Genomic DNA, 17,153 nt, shown 5'->3' with positions numbered 1-17,153 from the left:
CCAGCAAAAAGAGGAGGATTGGCAACAGATGTTAGCTCAAGGCTAATCTTCCTCACCAAAAGAAAAAATTGTTTGGGAAAAATAAGAAAACAGATCACTACCTTGCACCCTATCCCAAATAAACTTTATATAGTAAAGAAAATGAGAAAATCAACCACAAAGACTTAAAATGTACATACATATTTATCTGACCCTAGTGACAGAGAAAGGCTTTATAAGCATGAAAGTATTGTCAGAAACCATAAAATAAATGAATTATGTATGTGATCATATGTACCCATGCCCACACACAGACACAGAAAAACTTTACGTATAAAAAGCACGTATGACTTAGCCTCAAAGCAGAGTCTAACACGGAGACCTATGTGTGGGTATTTTATTTGGAAATGTGATCCCGGAAACCAAGAGTGAGTGACACAAGGAGGGAAATAGATTAGCAGAGAAAGTCAATACAAAGATGCATTCTCCAGTTGGCCACCCTCTGTGCATCAGGTTACTCTATCCCTAGAGATGTTCTGAGAAGAGTCAGAATATCCTCTTGAAGGGATAAAGAAGAGGCTCCATTGCCCCCCAATCTCATTAGTCAAAGGCAGCAGTAACCAGAGTGTTGATTCTTCCATATTGTCAGGTGGCAAAAATTAGTAAAAGTGAGTTCCTGGGGGTATCCTACTGTGAGGTCAAAGACAGTGCAGAGCAGGAAGCAAGAGGTTTGGGACAAGGGCTTCAGGCAAAGGCTCTCAGGTCGCACCTACGAGAAGCTGGTGAAGCCAGTAGGGAATTGGGCTCTGCAACAACGGCCGGAATAAGAGGTGAGGCCAGAGGACTTGAGGTGGGGCACAAGAGATGCTCAATACAACAAACAAACAAAAACCATCAGCATAATTAAATGGCAAATCAAGCAGAAAAAATACTTTCTATTTATGATAAATCATTAATTATTTTATAGGTAATGACCTCTTACAAATACACAGAAAGAAGAAAGTAAATACAAAAGATAAAGAAATAATAAAGAAAAAGATCTGATGATAAACATGAAAAATAGTCCCATTCATTAACAATCTTAGAGATGAAAGTGAAATATTTTAAAATATACAATTTTCACCTTTTGAATTGGCAATTCAATAAAAAATTAGTCTTCTCAGGTTTGGGATGGGTAGAAAGAAAAGCCACTTTCACATATGGCTGAAGATAATCCAATAGAATATTTTCGAAGAGCAACTTGGCATTATTCATATATGTGCTAAAATGAGCACACAGAATAATCATGGAATCATTCTCTTTATTATATTTTCAGAACTCACAACTAAATAAAAATATGGAATAAATAATTTGCATAATAAATACAAATCGTCAATTGATAAATGAAAAAAGAACCAAATGCAATAATGAGCAAAGAAATTAAAACATATAGTATTTCTTACCTATTAAGTTTTAAAATATTCTTTATCAATTAAATTGCTGGGATTTTAAAAATTAGCAATACTGATTGGGAGTCAAGATGGCGGCGTAGGCAGACTCTGAACTCACCTCCTCCCGTGGACACAGCCAATTTACAACTACTCGTGGAAAAATTACCCCTGAGACAGAACTGAAAACTGGATAAGAGGAACTCCTGCAACAACGGACAATCCTAACTGGGGTAGAAGAGGCAGAGACTCCCTTCCGGAGAGGAAAAACGCCACCTTCACAAGCCGCCAGCTTCACGACCGCCGGGAGCAGCTCACAGGTACGCAGCCTCCCTGGAGGTGCAGAGCCCTGAGCCGGGGAGCGCCCCTGCTGTGGGCATTTTGTGGACCCAGCACAATTGAGACCAGCAGCATAATATCTGACTTTGCCTGCTACTAAAGCATTGGGTAGCACCCCCAGAAAACCCGGTTCACAAAGAAACTAAAACTGGCTCTTAAAGGGCCCGCGCACAAACTCACCCGTTCCAGAAAGCATCCTAAAATCACCAGAAAGAAAGGTGCACAGTGCTTCGGTGACAAGAGACTCACCTAATAGGCCCTGAGTGCATCTCGGTGAGGGGTGAGACCTCTCCAGGGACTGGGACATTGGCGGCGGCCATTGTTGTGGCCTGGTGTGAGCGTGCTGACACAGACGCCATTGGAGTTCTCCCTGAGACCTGCTAGCCCAGGGTCTGCCCCACCCGCTAGAGCACCGATTTAATCCAGCTCAGCCAGGGCAGGCAGCCCACCCTAGAGACTGGCCCCACCCAACAACAAGCCCTCAGGCAACGTGTGGGCCTGCATAGATTGGTGACTGGATTCTCTGCAGCCTGGCAACTGAGCTGACTTGAGCGGGGCAGGGTGTGCACAAGGAGCGGGTGGAGAGTGTGGGGCGGTGGCAGAGTGTGTGGGGCTCCCGCCGTGGAGAGACTGGGTCCACTTGGGGAGGTCGGGGCGCTCACACGGGGCAGGACTGTGTTGACTGTGTGTGTGGACCTGTGGGCGGCAGGGTTTCTCAGCCACAGAAGACTTGTACTTCTCAAAGACCCACATAGGAGGTTTGCTCCACCTTCCAAAACCTGAAACAATTGGGTGCTCCTGTGCCTGAGGCCAGCCCCACCCAGCTGCAATCCTCAGAGAGCTGACAAGAGACCTAATAGGCTAGAGGCTTACAGCAATTGTAAGGCCCTGAGCCTAACAACCTGCCAGGGTCGGGGCCTACTCACTTAAAAGAAATACTGCAACACAAATGTGGTATTAGAACTTGCAGCCAACTGTGCTGGGGCTCCCCACAGCTGATAAAGAGACTGAAGGGCCCACAACAACTACAAGCAGCTGAGCATTACAACAGCTGGCCAGGAGCATAACTCAGCCTCCCTGGGCGCCTACAGGGAGAGCAAACAGGCCACAGCAGAAGGATACACGTAGCCCACATAGGGGTCACCCCTGGAACATTGAGAACTGAGGGAAGCACACGGCAAGCCTCCTAAGCCATCACTTACATAAGGTCACCTATCCAAGAGCAGGAGACGTAGCTGACCTACCTAATATGTAGACACAAGCACAGGGAAAGAGGCAAAATGAAGAAGCAAAAGAATACATTCCAAGTAAGGGAACAGGACAAAACCCCAGAAAAGGAACTTAGTGAAACAGAAATGAGCAACCTACCCGACAGAGAGTTCAAACTAAGAGTGTTAAGGATGCTCACTGATCTGGGGAGAAGAATAGATGGACTCAGTGAGAATGTCAACAAAGAAATGGAAGATATAAAAAAGAACCAATCAGAAATGAAGAATACAATACTGGAAATGAAAAACTCATTAGAGGGACTCAAAAGCAGAGTAGAGGATACAGAAGAACGGATCTGTGAGCTGGAAGAAAGACTAGAAGAAATTACCCAAGGTGAACAGGTAAAAGAGAAAAGAATTCAAAAGAGTGAGGACAGTCTAAGGGACCTCTGGGACAACATCAAGCGCACTAACATCCGTGTTATAGGTGTCCCGGAAGGAGAAGAGCGAGACAAGGCGGCAGAGAATCTATTTCAAGAAATAATAGATGAAAACTTCCCTAACCTAAGGAAGGAAACAGACATCCAGGTACAGGAGGCACAGAGAGCCCCAAACAAGATAAACCCAAAGAGGCCCACACCAAGACACATCATAATCAAAATGTCCAGAATTAAAGATAAAGAGAGAATCCTAAAAGCCGCAAGAGAATGTCAAGTTACATACAAAGGAAACCCCATAAGGCTATCAGCTGACTTCTCAGCAGAAACCTTACAGGCTAGAAGAGAATGGCATGATATATTTAAAGTGCTAAAAGGAAAAAACTTACAGCCAAGAATACTCTACCCAGCAAGGTTATCGTTCAAAATGGAAGGAGAGATCAAAATTTTCCCAGATAAGCAAAAATTAAAGGAGTTTGTCACCAAGAAACCAGTATTACAAGAAATGTTAAAGGGACTGATTTAAGGGGAAAAGAGAAGACCACAAATAGGAAAAATTATCTATTTCCACGATTAGAATGTAATGGATACAAATGCACAAAAAAGAGGTTGGATATGATATCAAAAACATAAAAGGAGGGAGGAGGGTAGTTAAAGAGTACAGCTTTCAGACAGAGGTCAAACTAAAGTGACCATCAATTCTGTATAGAAGAAGTAAGGAACAGAGAAGGACTACTAAAACACTGAGGAAAAAAAAAAACAAAAGTTAAAAAATGGCAGTAAGTACATACTTATCAATAGCTACTTTAAACGTCAATGGACTAAATGCTCCAATTAAAAGGCATAGGGTGGCTGACTGGATAAAAAAACAAGACCCATATATATGCTGCATACAAGAGACACACTTCAGACCTAAAGACACTCACAAACTGAAAGTGAAGGGATGGAAAAAGATACTCCACGCAAATGGCAATGAAAAGAAAGCTGGGGTAGCAGTACTCATATCAGACAAAATAGACTTTAAAACAAAAACTGTAAAACGAGACAAAGAAGGGCATTACATAATGATCAAGGGAACAATCCAACAAGAGTATATAACACTTGTAAATATCTACGCACCCAATGTAGGTGCACCTAAATATATAAAGCAATTATTAACAGACATAAAAACAGAAATAGACAGTAACACAATAATAGTAGGGACTTTAACACTCCACTTACACCAATGGATAGATCATCCAAACAGAAGATCAATAAGGAAACATTGGCCTTAAACGACACACTAGAACAGATGGACCTAGTAGATATATACAGAGCATTCCATCCAAAAACCGAAGAATACACGTTCTTTTCAAATGCACATGGAACGTTCTCCAGGATTGATCACATATTAGGCCACAAAACAAGTCTCCATAAATTTAAGAAGATTGAAATAATACCAAGCATCTTTTCTGACCACAAAGGTATGAAACTAGAAATCAACTATAGGAAGAAAATCAGAAAAGCCACAAATACATGGAGATTAAACAAAATGCTACTGAACAACGACTGGGTTAATGAAGAAATCAAAGAAGAAATCAAAAATACCTGGAGACAAATGAAAATGAAAGTACGACATGCCAGAATTTATGGGCTACAGCAAAAGGGGTTCTAAGAGGGAAGTTTATAGCAATACAGGCCTATCTCAACAAACAAGAAAAATCTCAAATAAACAATCTAACAATGCACCTAAAGGAACTGGAAAAAGAAGAACAAACAAAGCCCAAAATCAGTAGAAGAAGGGAAATAATAAAAATCAGAGCAGAAATAAATGAAATAGAGACCAAAAAACAATAGAAAAAATTAATAAAACCAAGAGCTGGTTCTTTGAAAAGATCAACAAAATAGACAAACCTTTAGCTAGACTCACCAAGAAAAAAGAGAGAAGGCACAAATAAGTAAAATCAGAAATGAAAGAGGAGAGGTTACAACAGACACCTCAGAAATACAAAAGATTATAAGAGAATACTATGAAAAACTATATGCCAACCAATTCGACAATCTGGAAGAAATGGATAAATTCTTAGAATCATACAACCTTCCAAAACTGGATCAAGAAGAAGTAGAGAATTTGAATAGACCAATCACCAGTAAGGAGATCGAAACAGTAATCAAAAACCTCCCCAAAAATAAAAGTCCAGGACCAGACGGCTTCCCTGGTGAATTCTACCAAACATTCAAAGAAGACTTAATACCTATCCTTCTCAAACTCTTCCAAAACATTGAGGAGCGGGGAAGCTCCTAACTCATTCTACTAAGCTGACATTACCCTGATACCAAAAACCAGACAAGGACAACACAAAAAAGAAAATTACAGGCCAATTATCACTGATGAACATCGATGCGAAAATCCTCAACAAAATACTAGCAAATCGCATACAACAATACGTTAAAAGATTATACACCATGATCAAGTGGGATTTATTCCAGGTATGCAGGGATGGTTTAACATTCGCAAATCAATCAAGGTAATACACCACATTAATAAAATGAAGAACAAAATCACATGATCATCTCAATAGATGCAGAGAAAGCATTTGACAAGATACAGCATCCATTTATGATAAAAACTCTGAATAAAATGGGTATAGAAGGAAAGTATCTCAACATAATAAAGACCATATATGAGAAACCCACAGCTAATATCATCCTCAATGGTGAAAAACTGAAAGCTATCCCTCTAAGAACAGGAACCAGACAAGGATGCCCACTGTCACCACTCCTATTTAACATAGTATTGGAAGTCCTAGCCAGAGCAATCAGGCAAGAGAAAGAAATAAAAGGGATCCAAATTGGAAAGGAAGAAGTGAAACTGTCACTATTTGCAGATGACATGATTTTATATATAGAAAACCCTAAAGAATCCACCAGAAAACTTTTAGAAGTAATAAACGAATATGGTAAAGTTGCAGGATACAAAATCAACATACAAAAATCAGTTGCATTTCTGTACACTAACAACGAAGTAGCAGAAAGAGAAATTAAGAATACCATCCCATTTACAATTGCAACAAAAAGAATAAAATACCTAGGAATAAACTTAACCAAAGAGGTGAAAGATCTGTACACCGAAAACTATAAAACATTTCTGAAAGAAATTGAAGAAGACACAAAGAAATGGAAAGATATTCCGTGCTCTTGGATTGGAAGAATTAACATAGTTAAGATGTCCATACTTCCTAAAGCCATCTATAGATTCAATGCAATCCCTATCAAAGTTCCAACAACATTTTTCACAGAAATAGAACAAAGAATCCTAAAATTTATATGGAACAACAAAAGACCCCGAATAGCTAAAGGAATCCTGAGAAAAAGAACAAAGCTGGAGGTATCACACTCCCTGATTTCAAAATATACTACAAAGCTATAGTAACCAAAACAGCATGGTACTGGCACAAAAACAGACACACAGATCAATGGAATAGAATCGAAAGCCCAGAAATAAACCCACACATCTATGGACAGCTAATCTTTGACAAAGGAGCCAAGAACATACAATGGGGAAAAGAAAGTCTCTTCAACAAATGGTGTTGGGAAAACTGAACAGCCATATGCAAAAAAAAGAAACGAGACTCTTACCTTACACCATACACAAAAATTAACTCCAAATGGATTAAAGACTTGAAAGTATGACCTGAAACTGTGAAAGTTCTAGAAGAAAACATAGGCAGTATGCTCTTCGACATCAGTCTTAGCAACATCTTTTCAAACACCACATCTGACCGGGCAAGAGAAACAATAGAAAAAATAAACAAATGGGACTACATCAAACTAAAAGCTTCTGCACAGCAAAGGAAACCATCAACAAAACGAAAAGACAACCTAACAATTGGGAGAAGATATTTGCAAACCATACATCTGATAAGGGCTTAATCTCCAAAATATATAAAGAACTCATGCATCGCAACAACAAAACTACCAACCCAATTAAAAAATGGGCAAAAGACCTGAACAGACATTTCTCCAAAGAAGATATACAGATGGCCAACAGACACATGAAAAGATGTTCAAAATCACTAACTATCAGGGAAATGCAAATCAAAACTACAATGAGATATCACCTCACGCCCGTCAGAATGGCTATAATTAACAAGACAGGAAACAATATGTGTTGGAGAGGTTGTGGAGAGAAGGGAACTCTCATACACTGCTGGTGGGAGTGCAAACTGGTGCAGCCACTATGGAAAACAGTATGGAGATTCCTCAAAAAATCAACGATAGAACTACCATATGATCCAGCTATTCCACTGTTGGGTATTTATCCAAAGAACTTGAAAACACCAATTTGCAAAGGTACATGCACCCCTGTGTTCATTGCAGCATTATTCACGATAGCCAAGACTTGGAAGCAACCTAAGTGCCCATCAAGGGACGAATGGATAAAAAAGCTGTGGTATATATACACAATGGAATACTACTCAGCCATAAGAAACGATGAAATCCAGCCATTTGTGACAACATGGATGGACATTGAGGGCATGATGCAAAGTGAAATAAGTCAGAGGGAGAAGGTCAAATACCGTATGATTTCCTTCATTAAGTAGTAGATAATAACAACAATAAACAAACACATAGGGACAGAGATTGGATTGGTGGTTACCAGAGGGGAAGGGGGGAGGGAGGAGGGTGAAAGGGATAATTGGGTACATGTGTGTGGTGATGGGTTGTAATTAGTATTTTGGTGGTGAACATGATGTAATCTATGCAGAAATAGAAGTACAATGATGTACACCTGAAATTTTTACAATGTTATAAACCAATGTTACTGCAATAAAAAATTTAAAAAAAAAAAAAAAATTAGCAATACTAAATGCTGATAAAAGTAGGACTTACACACTGCAGACAAGTTTGTAAATGAAGCTCTGGAAACAATTGGGTGTCATGTATCAAACATCATGGGATCCATTTTAAGGAAATCATAAGAAATACAAATGTTTATGCACAAAGATGTTTGCTTCAGTGTATTTAAATTCTCAAGGATTAGAGACAACTAAAAAGTGTCTATTTGAAACACAAGTGTAAAACATCAAAGTTAAAGATGAAATACTAGAATTATCCCAAGTTAAGGCAGAAAAAATTCACGGTTGCCCACTGTCACCGCTAAAAATTAACATTGGTGGAAAGTCTTAACCAGAAGAATAAATGACAATATATGATGGAAACAAAAATATGAAACATTAAAAAGGGAGGAACAAAGTTATCATTATTGGCAGATGATATGAGTACCAGGAAATACTGAGATAATCAACTAAAAACGTATTAAACAGTATTAGTACTGTTTTCAGTTTCAAGATCAATTATCAAATTCTATAGCTTTTCAATAAACATTTAGAAAATATGATGTAAGAAAATCTCATTTCAACAGCAGTCTAACATATAAAACACATGTGATTATCCTTTTTTGTGTGTGTGTGAGGAAGATCAGCCCTGAGCTAACATCTGATGCCAATCCTCCTCTTTTTTTTTTTTTTTCAGAGGAAGATTGGCCCTGGGCTAACATGCACGCCCATCTTTCCTCTGCTTTATATGGGATGCTGCCACAGCATGGCTTGACAAGCGGTGCATCAGTGCATGCCCGGGATCTGATAAGAGTGGGACTTGCACACTGCAGACAAGACAAGGGGCCTGCAACCCCTCAGGCCGCCGAAGCTGAGCGCGTGCACTTAACCACTACGCCATTAACCACTACGCCATGGGCCAGCCCCAAAATACCTATGATTAAACTTAAGAAATGTACAGATAGATATAAAGAAAACTACAAAACTTGACTAAAGGACAAAAATAAATGGAATACATGGACAAAAATACTGGATAGAGAGAGAGATGGATAAAGATTTCAGTTACTCTCTTCCTAATTAATCTATCAATTCAATATATCAATAAAATTATCAATGATGTACCTACAAGGTAACAGAAGTTATCTCTTGGTGTGTAAGGATAATTTTTAAATTTACTTTTTCCTTAAATATTTCTGAGTTGTCTCATCAGAAAGATGTTTGTGATGTTACCATTTTCAGTGGAAGAGAACTTTGGCCCATTTCCAGATTACTTGGGAATCCTAAAAAGATTTAAGTCCTGGTTCAGTTTACTAACCTTTAGCCTAAAACCATTGCTGAATAACTGCCATTTTCATTTCCATACCAAAGATGTTTACCCTTCAGGATTCTGGCAATGTTGGAAAACATATTTGCAAAGAGAAGGGACTGAGCTCTCTGCCATACCTCTCTTGTAAATAGTAATGTTTACTTTGTGGCACATCAAGCAAAAAGAAGTGCTATTCAGGGGACAATTATATATTCATTTGCCTATCACTTTAGTCAAGAAATATCGAGCACCACCTTTGCCCCAGATATATTCTAGACATGTGGGAGCCCACAGTGAACAAAGTCAAGTCCCTCTTCTCCAGGAGCTTACATTCTGGTGTGCGGACGGGGGTGGGGGTGGGGAGAAAAAACCTAGTAAGATGTGAACGGTGATGAGAGCTATATGAATTTAAGATGATTGTGAAACCTTTCAGTTATGGTGACATTTGAGCAAAAGATATCTGGAAGAGAAATGTTGCAGGCAGAGGGACCCTGCTAATGCAAAGGCCCTGGGACAATAGTACATTTGTGACAGAGAAGAACCTAGTGTAGCTGGATCAGAGTGAGAGGAGGGGAAAGTAGGAGGAGATGGGCACAAATAGGACAACAAGGAGCCAAATCTCTCACAGTCTTTAGGTCATTATATGGTGATGGAAAGTCACTGGAGAGTTATGAGTAGAGGAATGATGCCCATAGGGTGTTAGCAGGTAAGAGTTAGGAAGTTCTGTCATCGTCCAGGCAAGAGAATCAAGGTAGGATCAGGGTAGTAGCAGTTGAGATAGTGAGAAGTGATTGGCTATAACTTGAGGGAAGAGCTCATAATAGTTGTTGGTATATTTGAAACAAGTGTGACAGAAAGAGAGCCATTAAGGAGTTTTTGACCAAATCAATTGGCTATGATATTCAATTCATAGTAACGGAAGATTTAAAGAAATTCCATGAATTTCTTTGTATTATTTTCAAAATAGGCCAGATTAGCATGATTAACTGATACAACGTTGTTAAGATATTAAGGTGAATAAGAAAATATTTTGTCAAAAACTTAAAAAAAACTGAAGAAGGCAGGAGGAAACTTTTGGAGGTGATGGGTAAGTGTATGGACTTGATTGTGGTGATGGCCACACAGGTGTGTACTTATCTTCAAACTCATCAAGTTGTATACATTATATATGTACAGCTTTTGTATGTCAATCATACTTCAATAAAGTGTTTTTATTAAAAAAGAAAGAAAATAATTGTCTCTTTTTTGAAGAAATAGAATGCTATTGAAATATCCTGACTCTCCTGCCTGCCCCTCTTTCACCCCTGATTGGAGAGCTGTGGTTTAAGCAGCAAGTGTTGTTCAAATCACCTCCACTCCTTTTTCCTCTTCTTCTCTCTCTGGCTCTCCATTCCCCTTATTTTTCTCTCTTCCCTGTCTTTTTAAGTTTTTCCTCTTTGGTTTTCCTTTTGTTATGATGGTCCTGACCCACAGGAGTGATGGTTCAACCCTCAGATTTTTTGCACAGCCCTGTTTTTTGCACAGACCCAGATTCTCTCCTCAGTTCTCCATTTGATTTGAGGTATGCTCATTCCATGCTAAATATTTCTGAATTTAACTTTCTTCCACAATCCCTTGGAGTTATCTATCTAAAACCCCAAACTAGTCATGTCACTTCTTTGCTCAAAATTCTTCTAGGAGTCTACATTGACTTTAGAATAAAATTCAAACTCCTTAGGAGGGCAAAATATGGCTATCCACACTCTTGAGGTGATTATTTCTCCCACCTCTTGTATAGCTACTCCATGGGAGGCATTTCAAGGCAAGCAAAACATTTCTAGTTTCTAAAATTTGCCCTGCTTTCTCTCACTGCCAGAACTTAGGGCACATACTATTTCTTCTCTCTAGAATACCCCAATCCACTTGCTTCTATCATCTGCTTTCTTCTATTTATCCTCAATGCTCTGCTCAAAATTCACCTCCACTGGGAATCTTTCTGGCCCCCACAAGTGGCTTTGAGCCCTACTTCTGTCCTCCTACTTCACCCTGCCCCGACTTATAGCCCTGTATTGTAATTTTCTGTTTAACCAACTGTCTCCACCTACGCAGTGAATTTAGGGGAGATAGCTTAGTTCTACGCTGCAGGGCAAGCCACAGGATCTAGCACATAATAAACACTCAATATATGTTATTTAAAATGGCAAATAATTGAAGGGGAACAAAGAAAACATATTATAAATCCCACAGGGAAAAAACTTATTCCTTTGGCATTGATAAGGAAAAGTCAGTCTTGAGGTTGAACAGGGGGAGGTTGCGCAATGAAGATGAGGATTTAAGATGTGAATTCTTGAAAGGCTGTAGGCCTTGTTTTGAATCATGTGATGATTTCACTGGATCAAAGAGTGGTTTGGCAAGCAGTTGTTAAGGAACCCTGAAACTGTGCCAACATTTCTGAGCTGATCTGCGGGAGAGTGAATAAATTTTAAGGAACTGTAATTATCATGTGCATTAGCCACCTTTATAATTGGAAAGGTAAAATAGCACTGAAACTGTGCTGTAAATGACAACATTTATGTGCTTAAGGGTTGTCTTTAAAGGCTCAATCTTATGAAGATTTGATCTGCAGGGATACAAGACTTTCAAGTGCTTCAGCCTCGGACTTGTATGGTATTTAGAGACAGTCCCCCTAGGGTGTGGCTGTGCACAGTTGTATTTTGTTTTGCTCAGCTTCTGAGGCTAGCCAGATTCCTGGGACTACCAAGTATGGCAACAAAACTAGCAGAACATTTAGATGGTCACTAAACAGCTTTCAATGTCCTGGCAGGAGTGGACTTTCCCCAGTCTGTTTTAAGTTCTTCTTTGGCTGTTTGTCAGAGGATCCTTACCTCCCCAAGCACTGTTGGGCCAGCAGCCCCCAACTGCTATATAAACATGCTGAAGAATTAGGCCTGAAGACAATATAAACTGTTAGTTGGCATAATAAAATCCTAAGCCATAAGACATTTTAAGGATCCTCTGTCTTTCCTTGTTGAAAGCAATTTTAATCAATGCTTCTTAATCAGAGAATAATGGTTAAATTGTTTCCATGAGATTTTTAATTGAGTTAATCTTTTGCCAACCTTAAACCAGGCTAAAGCCTTCAATAAAGATTGCAAAAGTATCAATTAAATGTAAAAGCAACAGCAAACAAACTTAATGGTCATAATGCAGGCATGGCTTTTCCATAAAGAAATTATTTTTTTCCTCTTCAAAATAAACTATTAAATCTTGATTTTTTGTGTAATGTGTTCCAAACTATGCCTGATGTCAGTATGAATCAAAGTGATATAATAAACCCTTAACAACTTGAGACTATAGTAAAGGCATGGTTTATTTTTGTTGGAATTACATTTTAAAAGAACTAATGGATATCAGAAAATTCCACATGTAACTATGTCAAGATAAAAGAATGTTATTTCAAATGGGAATTTGCTCTTTAATCAATGAAAAAGACTTATCCTCTTATGGATAAAAAGCCTCCAAAATTAAAGTGCAACTTTAAATATATCAAGATATATAAAATATCTTGGTGTCTTGGAAATTGCAAATGTTTATGAAGTTGGTATGAATACTGGTCTAAAAGCTTAGATGTCCAAAACATATATATTGCATTTCTTTATATTTTTTAATGAATTTCATTTAGAACCCTGGCCTTCATTTTCCTTTCCCTCTTTCCCTTGTCCCTCATCAAGGACTTTGCAAAGTTCCCTCCAATGGGCCAAGGCACCTGGGAGGTTCCTCCAGACACTCGTCCCCATTGGTTACCACTGAGCTATCCATGTCCCATCTAAATGTTCCCTTCAGGTCCAGAGGCTCTGGAATTACATATCCTACTGGAATCATTAATGAATGTGGTTATCATGACTTTCTGAAGCCTAGCCACCTGTCTGGGACACTGTCAGTGTGTAGGGTTTGGCTTCTGGTCTTTCACGGAGTGGACATACCCATCCCTACTCTTCCACTCCCAATTCTACTGCTTCCTCAACTACCCGGATGAAGGAAAAGGGGAAACGGGGCTAAAAACAAATATCCTGCTCAAAAAAAAGATCCTGCCACATTTATAAAGCAGAGAATCTAAAAGTAATTTAAATATTCATCAATAGAGAACTGGATTAATGGTTTATGTCACATCTATACAATTCATCCAATACAAGAGTTAAAAAGAACTAGGTAGGAGCCAGCCCTGATGCCCTAATTGTTAAAGTTCGGTGCACTCTGCTTCAACTGCCTGGGTTCGGTTCCCAGGCGCAGAACGACACCACTTGTCTGTCAGCAGCCAAGCTGTGGTGGCGGCTCACATGAAAAGAGGAAGATTGGCAACAGATGTCAGCCCAGGGTGAATCTTTCCCAGCAAAAAAAAAAGAAGAATGAGGTAAATCTGTACATTTTGAAATAGGAAAATGTCCAAGATAGGTTATTAAGTATGAAATGTAATTTGAGAAATCATGTGTATTGCATGATCCGGTCTGTATGAAAAATTTTGAATATATATGTTTATGTACATACACATACATACATACCTAAATGTGCTTGTAAATGCAAAAAACGTTGGAAAACATCACAACAAACTCTTAACTGTGATTATTTCTGGAGAATGGGGCTGGAGGATGGATGGGAAGATGTGGATTTTATCCTTCTACTTAAGGAACTATTGACATTTTTTACAACACACATATGTTATTTTCATAATTTTATAACCCCAGTTTTTAAAAAGGTAGAAATCTGATGATGCGAATATTTTCCATAATACATTCATTTTTGTATTTGTTTAATGCACATTTAAATAAACTTAAATATTATTAAGTAATCATGTGAATTTTCTTCTTAATACCCTGAGAGCATTAACAAGAACACTTGTTTAGAAAATCTGAAAATTTAAAACAATACTCTCTTTCAAGCTTCATAAATCAAGTAAATATTTTATGGTGAAAATCTGTATATATGCTTTCCTCTATTATTTTAATAGTTTATTTTATTATATTTTAAATTATCTTACTGATCTTAAACACGTTTTGCTGTATGTTAGGGATGGAAATGTAAATCACACAATTTTATTGAGATTAAAATAAATGTTTTTATATTATTTTGAATTGTAGTACATAATTCTCAGAGATCCATCTCCAGTGAGTTCAGAAAAGCTTCCTTTGCCCCAATTGTCCTTTTCCTTGTTTCTCATTGTTTGATTAATTAAGTCTATATAGTCAAGAAAAAAAAGCAGAATTCAAAAAGCAGAATTTTGAATTATGAAAAGAATATTTACAGGAATGAAAGGCATGAAAACATTAAATTGAATCACCATTCATGAATGGTGATTACCATTCATTGAATCAGCATGAAAAACTACCACAGAAGCATAATACATATGTAAGAGAGTGGCAAGAAATGAAGGTAGCTGGCCCATGATGGTGTTTGTTCTGCAAGTAAAAGAAACAACTGACATATTTAAATGAGATGTTCGGATATGCATTTTTAAAAGGTCATTCTGGATCCCATTGTGAATAGTGCATTTTAGGGTGATGAGAATGGAAGGCAAGAAATCAGTTAAGAAGTTATGACAGCAGCTCGGGCAAATAATGGTGAAAACTTGAACTAAGCCAACAGCTATATGTGTAATAAAAGAAGAAGAGAAGTTTATTATTTATGGTTTCACATAAAACACAGGGCATACATTTAATAAGCTTGTTCAAACATATAGTAGTTCATATGACTTGGGAATTACTGAAAGTAGAGAGTTAGATTAAAGAAATCTAGGAAGCAGGATGAGATGACTAGCATATAAGCAAAAGTCTTAGGCAGCGTCACTTGACAATAGATTTCTAAACCAAGTTCTATTGTTACAATGTTACAGGAAAGCATCCTGATGAAATTGCTGTCAGTCGCTGAACGGATTTCTTGAACTCTGATTCTGGTTGTCTCTTAGACACTTCCCCTTGGGTTCCCACCAGCACCCTAACCTCATCCTAATTCAGTCTAAACTCATTATTCAACTCTAAACTCTGCTCATCCTGGTTTTCCCAACACCTCAATCTCCCCAGTCATCCGGCTTTAAAACTTCATTTCACCTTTGCCCGCATTTCCAGTCACCAGCCAACCCATCTCCACAGAGTCTCTAATCTCTGTCCAGCCTTTCCCACCTCCTTCAAGTTCAGGATCTCATTATTTTTCATCTGCGCTCTTGTAATCATGTTCCCCCTCCCTGTGTTCCAGTATAACCACACCTAAACCATCTCACCCATTGCAGCTAATCCAGTGACCTGAAATATAGGATTGATCTTGTTCTTCCCCTGTTTAAAATCTGTAGGGGCTAGTGGAAATTTCATTTAATAAAATCACTTTAGAAAACTCTTTGGTATTATCTACTAAAGTGGAACATACATATCTCATCCATTTCACAACTAGAAATATATCCAACAAAAATGTATGCCCATATGCATCAAAAGACAGGTACAAGAATGTTTATAGCAACATTATATTCACAATATTCATTATATTCATAATAGTCAAAAGCTAGAATCAATCCAATCTAGACTGGATAAATAAATTGTGGATGTCCATGCAATGCAATAGTACACAAAATGAAAAAAGTCACTTTTATATCAAATTCTAAAACTGGCAAAACTAATAACTGGTGTCAGAAATCAGAATAGTGGCTTATTTTAGAGAGGAAGAAGGAAATAGTTACTAGGAAAGAACAGGACGGAAAATTCTGGGTACTGGAAATTTTCTATCACTTTACCTGGGTATAAATTACATGGTGTTTTCACTTTCAAAAATAAAAATAAACACATGCATACACACACATACATCCTTCAGTGCCTCTCCGTTGTCTACCAAGTAATGCCCAAACTTCTAAACCTACAAAGCAGGATTGTAGTGAATAATCTGTTCCAATCTACCTTTCCAATCAATTAGTCAAATTTGTTTCCCATATTTCCTATCACATCCCCTTCATTCCAGCTACACTGTTGCTGTGGGTCCCCCGACACCACAGCTTCGATCTGTACATAACTTAGAAGCAAATAACTTTATGAAAAATATCAGAATTTAAATTAGAAATTTCTGCAACTTTATTTCCCAGAAAAGAATGTGGCGTTGTTGGGCCAAATCGTCTGCTAAATTCTTCTTGTTCTCCAGTTTTCTGACATACTAGGAAACTGTACACTGTTAAGTCTCTACTGGTGATGTAAGGTCATAAACGACTTAGGCTTGGCCATGAAGCTCGCTGGTACTTGAATTAGAGACTCCTCAGGAAAGAGTGAAGCAAGACTGTATGTTGCCAGAGCTGGGAGCCTGACTTGGTTGTGGGATGCTCCTGAGGCTGGTGGACAACAAACAAAACGACAGTGATCAAAGTATTTTGCCTAAATCTGGGTCAATGCTGATATCTGACAGAATCAGATATGGCTGCCAAAATTTCTAGTGATTGATGATATCCCCATAGGAGGTAATTGTTGTGGCCATCTCTGTGGAACAAAGCATTAATCAGTCACTGGGGGACACTAACGGCATCCAGTCCCTAGGGAAAAATAAATACAAGAAAAGGAAATGGGTTCGGGTTTTGGCCAATTGGGCTAAGCTTTAGGGCAGGGCTTCCATCCGATTATGCAAACTTCAAGAATTGG

The 17,153-nt window shown here is 38.4% G+C and overlaps 1 protein-coding gene across 1 annotated transcript in view; it reads right to left on the bottom strand.

Annotated features, from left to right (window-relative positions):
* LRRC72 (leucine rich repeat containing 72) overlaps nt 1–2,050 on the bottom strand; it is an 83,689-nt gene extending 81,639 nt beyond the window's left edge. Inside the window, exon 1 of the mRNA XM_087427691.1 lies at nt 1,995–2,050. The gene's annotated coding sequence lies outside the window, so the exon portion shown is untranslated. The remainder of the gene's footprint in view (nt 1–1,994) is intronic.
* Between the last annotated feature and the right edge of the window lie 15,103 nt (nt 2,051–17,153).

This window comes from Ceratotherium simum, chromosome 1, assembly GCF_057802395.1.
Source record: "Ceratotherium simum simum isolate JZ-2026a chromosome 1, ASM5780239v1, whole genome shotgun sequence".
In the NCBI taxonomy this organism is placed as follows: Eukaryota; Metazoa; Chordata; class Mammalia; order Perissodactyla; family Rhinocerotidae; genus Ceratotherium; species Ceratotherium simum.
The sequence above is the reverse complement of the archived record's forward strand: the minus strand, read 5'-3'. Positions and strand labels throughout refer to the sequence as shown.